A 7,049-nucleotide genomic window follows, 5' to 3' on the forward strand; every position below is an offset into this window, starting at 1 on the left:
TCTCATACAGAGCTCTACTTCTGCAAGTTCCCTCCCAATGGAGCTTCCAGCCCCAGAATCAGACGAACACACACATTAACAGAGCGCGTCTGAGAGGATCGGGTTAATCAGGACTCCCAAGCTGACCCCTTATATGTCCCTGGACTCAGTAGGCTGGATTGAGCAGCACCTCCAACCTGTCACCCTCATATGCCATGTGCACTGCAGTGAAATAGAGTATGCCTGATCAGGCTGGGTTGAGCAGCACTTCCAAGCTGCCACCCTCATATGCTCCAGGTTCAGCATGTCCCTATCCCCACTTTCATGTTACGATTATTCTGGTAGTAACCCACTTGATGAGAAAACCCCAAAGGATTTTTGGGCACTGCAGGGATCTTTAGCTTAGGTACAAGGAGCGCTGCTGCAGATATAATGAGGAAGCCAAAAAACACCCATGAGTGGGAGAGAGAGAGAGAAGCAACCAGCTTAACCATGAAAGTTATTTATTGCCAGGTAATAACCATAGGGGAGCCAAACAAACAAAAGTTATAATATTAAATCTAACTTAAATTTGATGATAAAAGTCAGGTTTAGAAAACTATAACTGATCACACAAGTCAGGGTCAGAAGACTATACTGAAAGAGAGAGAGACAGAGCGTGCACGTGTGCTGAGTTCTCACCACTCCATGAAGCTTGAATCGATCGGTGGTCCCAGATGGTGATGGTAGCTGAGGGTCCAGAGCGCTGAAGACAGGCAGAATCTCCAGCACAATCAGTAAGGAGAAGATGAAGTCCTTATGGAACTGATGCAGATTTTTGGATCCAGGCATCAGAACGCTTACTTGAGCATGGGTAGGGGTTTGTGTAGGGAAAGAACAGTGGTTCAAGAGAGAACACTAGATTTGTTTATGGGTAAACTGACGGCTCAAGGGAGTATACCAAAGTTGTTTTGTTCAGGCTAGACAATAGGAACTGATTATTCCTGGCTGTGGGCGGTGTTCCTTCCAGGGAGCTCACAATACAATTAGACAGCTTCAGTATTTAAATACTAATAAAGGATTTATTACTGGAATTGGTCTAGTAACTACTGAGCTGGGTGTGTGCAGGCCTGGGTTCAATAACATCTGGAGCAGAGATTCCCCATCATGCAGTGCTTTCCTGGTCCCAGAGTTCCATGCAGTTCTTGCCTTGGAATCTCTGCTCTTCATTCTGTATGCTAAAGGAGATGCCTCTCTGTCCCATCTCCGATGCAAATGAGGCTAGGGGGGTTTCCTTAATCCTGTCAGGTGTGTGTCTTCCACCGCCTTTTCATTGCTTTTTGTAAGTCCTTCTTCTAATCCATTTTGATTCAAGCAGAGGCTGGGCGGGTGGGGGAAGGTCTTCCTTGAGTCAGACAGGCTGGCTACTGCACCCTGGTTCCCCAAGAACAAAGAGCTGACAGGTAACACATCTATATGGGGTTATTGACACAAACTACATTAAAAAGCTGCTAATAAATCATTGAGCAGATAACCATCAGCACCACATTCTATAACAGGGTTCTCAAACTGGATGTCACAACCACTAAGGAGGTAACAAGGTTATTATGGGAGGTCGCGAGTCAGGGGCAGGACCATCCTCTGCCAGGTGATGGGGGCTGAGGTGGGTTACACCAGTGGTGAAAAACTGGGGGGCACACCTGAGGCTCTCTGGGGGGTCACAAAGAAACTTTTCCAATAGGGGAATTCAAAGTCCTTTCAGACCTGTTGGCTGCCATCTCCAATTCCTTTGCCACTTTCCAGTGGCTGGTAGGATAGTCCAGGCCCGCCCTCGACACTGGGTTCCAGCCCAGGCACCCTGTGACAAGCAGCCAAAGTCTCCACATGGTCTTACCCCTTGCTGCTGTTTCCCTGGACTTCTTCCTAGTTATCTGGCTTCCCTCCACTCTGGGTTTGCCTCCCAACTCCCTCCATTCAGGAAGCGGCTGCAATCTATTTCCCTGTCTTCCTGCAGCTGCTTCCCTCTGCTTTCAGCTCCTGGGCTTTACACTGGCCCCTCCTGTTCCTGCCCAGGTGATCCTGCTTCCAATTAATCCCTGCTCCCTAGATCCTCCTCCAGATGCAGCCTGTGGGGTTAATTAGCCTACCTGGTCACCTTAATCCCTCCTAGTACTTTGTTAGGTGGTCACCACATCACAGGCGCACTAAGTCTGCTGTGAAGAGTGATATATGCATGTTTGTGACTATCACGTTTCACAGACTCCCAGCCACCAAGCAAATCTACTTTGAAAAGTGAGATTTGTATTTTTGTTAATTTCACTTTTTACAGCAGAGTTACTAGTACAGAGTTCTGCCAGCAGCAGTGCAGAAGGAATGGTGGCAATGGGGCGCTAAGTCTGCAGTGAAAAATGATATTGACAAAATTTCTTTGTGCCCCCCCCCCCCAGTATTAAACAGTAACTGGTTAAACATTTTTTTTCTACTTATAAAAATAATTCGATAAAAATGTGTTTTATCATTACTTTAAAAGTGGTTAGAAAAGGTAAATTAATTTTAAACAATAGGATTATAAATTTAGCGTTTAAAATAGTGTTAAATATAAAAATCTGTTTTTCATTAATAAGGGGGTCACTCTCAGATGCTTGCTGCCTGAAAGGGATCGCCAGTACAAAAAGTTTGTGAACCCCTGCTCTAGTCACCACCTGGATCCAAGCTCGCCCTAGGGAGGACATATTATACCCTGCCCTGGATATTAACATCCCTATCCTGCCAGCAGCTATCTTCCCCTGTCCCCTGACACACAGGTGGTCAGGAACCTTCTTGCTAACCCAGTTCCACCTAATACAGGAAGGACCTGTCTCCAGTCAGGAGGGCTGGACTCAAAGCTCTAACTGAACAGTTTCTCAGGGATGCTTGCAACTGCTCTGCTCCCAGCTGGACTGTTGTTACCTGGAGCCATCTATGCCAAACAGAATGGACTTCCCTGGTCTCCATCTCTCAGGTCTCGGCTCAGGTCCTCCTATGGCAGGAAACAAACCACAAAAGGAAAGTTATTGCCAGAGACCGCATTGCCACAGGCTGATGCTCTTGCTTCTCTAAAAGGTTCTGTCTGACGCTCCCCACAACAACACTCCCCCAACAGTCATAGCTACAATGAAGGGGCAGCTGGATGTTCCTGTACTGTGAAAAACAGCATCCAAAATAGTCAACCCTCACAGGAGACTATTGGCCCTCTTCCTTCTGTAGCCTGATCTATAGATTATGAATAAAAATTTTTAGTTATCACTTTGAGGGTGGACAGGTTCTTGTCCCAAGATCAGGCCCAGTATTATTAAAATTATTATAGAGTTGGGAACACCAATGTGCACAGGTACAACACTCACACTATAGGAATGCTTTTATATTTACATATAAATAATTTATTAATACATTTCGCAAAGTCACACACACTCTAACTCAATAAGGTAGATAGAGATAATACAGAAAGTACATTAAAATATCCATACTCACACCATCCCTTTCAGCACAATCTGAAATGTTAGCCATCATCTTCCTCATCCTCATCAGTGGCCATCACTCTGGCCCTTCCCAAGGGCTACATCTCTCTCCCCTACTGCCCTGGGATGCCACTTTTATAATATGTTATGCTGATGTTACCATGTCTAATGCATATTCAATAGGGGTTTCTCCCCTCTTCCTTATTTGTATTTCCTCCCCTTACCAATGTTAAGGTGTCCTTCTTCTATAGGTTAGTGTATTTATGATTTCACCCAATTATCATATATGTCAATTTGTTGCCATGGCACTTTTGCGGTCGGATGTTCCATCCAAAACTTTCCAGAAGCTGGTGTTAGTTCATGTTCTGTGGTTGGCTCATGTCATTATGGACAAAATTCCCCCCTGCACTGTACTTCCAGTTCCCCAAAACTTATGAGTTACCTAAATTTATCTATGCCAAAGTTCATAGGCCTCAAGCGTCATGCTAACTGCTGAAGCCAATGTCTTACAGGATACAGGCCTGTAGGTTCTTTGCATTACTGCTACATATAATAAATGTATAATAATGCAAAGCAGTGAATATAATAGAGGTAAGATGGCCTACTGGGCCACACTTCTCTTTACGCCCAGAGAGGACCGTCACTTGCTAGTAGGCTCATGTTCTCTGAAGGAAACCAAGATCAAGTACAGAGAAGGAGAAAATGGAAACCAGTGACTCAAACCCAGTAATGTTTAAGAGGAGACAGGCAAGGGCTGAGCATCTCTGTTTACAGGCAGATCACTCTCCTGGGAACCAACCTTCCTCCGGGGAAGACATATGCCCTGTTTTGACTGTTGGGCCTGTAAAGTTTTGTAGAAACAATAGTATCAAAGCAATTCTGTTGTGCAAAGTAAATGAACAGACAGTAAACACAGCACTGACATGACCAGCTTCAATCATCTTCCCAGATAAAAAATGTTTAACCTTGTCTTAAAAGAAAAATACAATATACAGTTATATAATTGTTAGCCCTGGTTTTTAATTCAAAGACATATTTTAAGCCCCACATTAGCTACCAGTATAGGGTAATTATTATTTGAAATTTATACCCATTAAAGAGCTTTGGTTACTGCTTCAAAACTAGTTTAATTTGATAGGTAATTTATAAGAAATTTATTAATAATCTGGAGCTTCCTTGGAAGTTTTTATTTCTGGAGGAAGTAATAATCACCAGTAAAACCCAGTATCTGCATTTTAATTTCATGTGTTACTTTCCACATTATCTTGATTCATGAGACTTTTTGGCCGCTTGTTTAAATATTTAGTACGAATCAAGCAATTTTATGTACTTATGCAGTGTGACGGGTTGGATCACAGAACCCGTTTGGGGCTGCCAACTGATGTGCCAAGACTACTTCTGCCCCTGCTTTCCCTGCCAGCTTGGGACTCCAGTGCCCTGCCTGGTTTGAGCAGACCTGCTAGCCCGCTGCAAACCCAAACCCAGGTCTGAACCACGTCCCCTAACAGTTGTAGGCTTAATTGAAAGCAGGTTAAGAAGTGTTCCTGTCTTTAACACTCAGATGCTCAACTCCCAATGGAGTCCAAACCCCAAATAAATCCATTTTACCCTGTATAATGCTTATACAGGGTAAACTCATAAATTGTTTGCCCTCTATAACACTGAGAGAGAGAGATGCACACCTGTTTGCCCCCCCCCCCGGTATTAATACATACTCTGGGTTAATTAATAAGTAAAAAGTGATTTTATTAAATAGAGAAAGTAGGATTTAAGTGGTTCCAAGTAATAACAGACAGAACAAAGTGAATTACCAAGCAAAATAAAATAGAACATGCAAATCTATGTCTAATACAGTAATAAAACTGAATGCAGATAAAAACCTCACCCTTAGAGGAATTCCAGTAAGCTTCCTTTTACAGACTAGCCTCCTTCTAGTCTGGGTCCAACAATCACTCACACCCCCTGTACTTACTGTCCTTTGTTCCAGTTTCTTTCAGGTATCCTTGGGGGTGGAGAGGCTCTCTCTTTGGCCAGCTGAAGACCAAATGGAGGGGTCTCCCAGGGTTTTAAATAGACTTTCTCTTATGGGTGGAGACCCCCTCCTCTCTCCTATGCAAAGTCCAGCTCCAAGATGGAGTCTTGGAGTCACATGGGCAAGTCACATGTCCATGCATGACTCAGTTTTTACAGGCAGCAGCCATTGCTTACCTGCTACCTTGAACGTCCTCATGTAGACTTCTTATGTGGATTGGAGCCTTCCAAGATCCATTGTCCCTTAAGTGCTTCTTGACTGGGCACTTAATTTGCACTTTCTCAAGAAGCTGACCAAATGCTTTACAAACGCTACTTAAAAATCAAGCCAGTTCACAGCCAATATTCATAACTTTGAATACAAAAATGATACATGCATACAAATAGGATTAATAGATTCAGAAGATCATAACTTTTACAGAGATATGTTACATGGCATATGTAGCATAAAACATATTCTAGTTATGTCATATATACATTCATAAGCATATTTCCATAAAGCCTTATGGGGGGCACAGTCACACACACATCACCTACTAGTGAATGGCTATTGGAAAAATATCCTCTGCTTGTCTTGCCATCTGTAGTGTGGGACTGATGACACACTCCTTCCTTTGAAATATGTGAATGAAAAGCTCTGGCTGATGCTAACACATAACCCCAGTTCACATATCCCTTTGAAATATACTTGTCTTGGTGCAGCAACAGATTCTAATTCACAGTTACTGGGCAACTTGTTTATACTGCAGACCTTCCCTTCAGTGACTCCCAAAGGGCTCTGACCTCTAAGGGCAGAAATCTGTCCTGCAGACCGGGCCCAAACAGGGCTTAGCCCTGCTCCTGCTAACAAGGGAGCAGGGGAGCAGCACAACACATGCTTGTAGCTGCTGGTGGGGTGAGGGGTGGGGTGGGGGAAGATTGCAGCTGGGAAGGGCCAGGTCAGGGTGCAGCAGGGTGGGGGAGGGGCAGGGTGCAGCTGGAAGGGGGATGGTTGTAGAGGGTTGCCAACTTTCTACTCACACAAAACCAAACACCCTTGTCCTGCCCCATATCCTGCAGGAGATCTCTCGCAATCACCGATGGGAGATATAGGCCAGGAGACACTACAGCTCCCACACTGCACTGCTTCACTTCTCCTCGGCCCACCCAGGTTCTCAGCCCAGTTTCTGAATTTCTGGTGACCTGCTCCCTGTGACGTCATGTCCCAGCCACAGACACAGGCTGAGAGACCCCCCCCCCATAGCAGCAGGGTCCAGGTGTAACCGGGGGGCGAGGTACCTGTGGAGGTGCAGTAAGTGCCCAGTAATCATCATTGCTTACCCTGGTGTCACACTAGCAGTCTGCTGTGTGCTGGCAGGTCATTCTTACTGCCCTGGGTTTCTGATTCACTGGCTTGTTTTGGCAGAAGTTCTTCCTGGGGTTCAGTTTATCAATGGTACTTTTCTCTCCATCTAAATAACATTACCAGTGGTCCGCGAGCTCCATTCAGGTGGTCTGTGGATAGTTCCCTCTACGGTGTGTGCCTGGGCGGCTGCACACATAAGAATGAAGGGCCACCTAATT

At 44.8% G+C, this 7,049-nt stretch overlaps 1 long non-coding RNA gene across 1 annotated transcript; it reads right to left on the reverse strand.

The window, feature by feature from the left end:
- Nucleotides 1-491: 491 nt before the first annotated feature.
- Nucleotides 492-4,003, reverse strand: LOC141997383 (uncharacterized). The gene is made up of 3 exons (XR_012641720.1): nucleotides 3,469-4,003; nucleotides 2,908-2,977; nucleotides 492-1,430 (listed from the first exon to the last, which is right to left on the reverse strand). It is a non-coding gene; the product is annotated as an uncharacterized LOC141997383 (long non-coding RNA).
- Between the last annotated feature and the right edge of the window lie 3,046 nt (nucleotides 4,004-7,049).

The sequence above is a fragment of the Natator depressus genome, chromosome 13 (genome assembly GCF_965152275.1).
Source record: "Natator depressus isolate rNatDep1 chromosome 13, rNatDep2.hap1, whole genome shotgun sequence".
In the NCBI taxonomy this organism is placed as follows: domain Eukaryota; kingdom Metazoa; phylum Chordata; order Testudines; family Cheloniidae; genus Natator; species Natator depressus.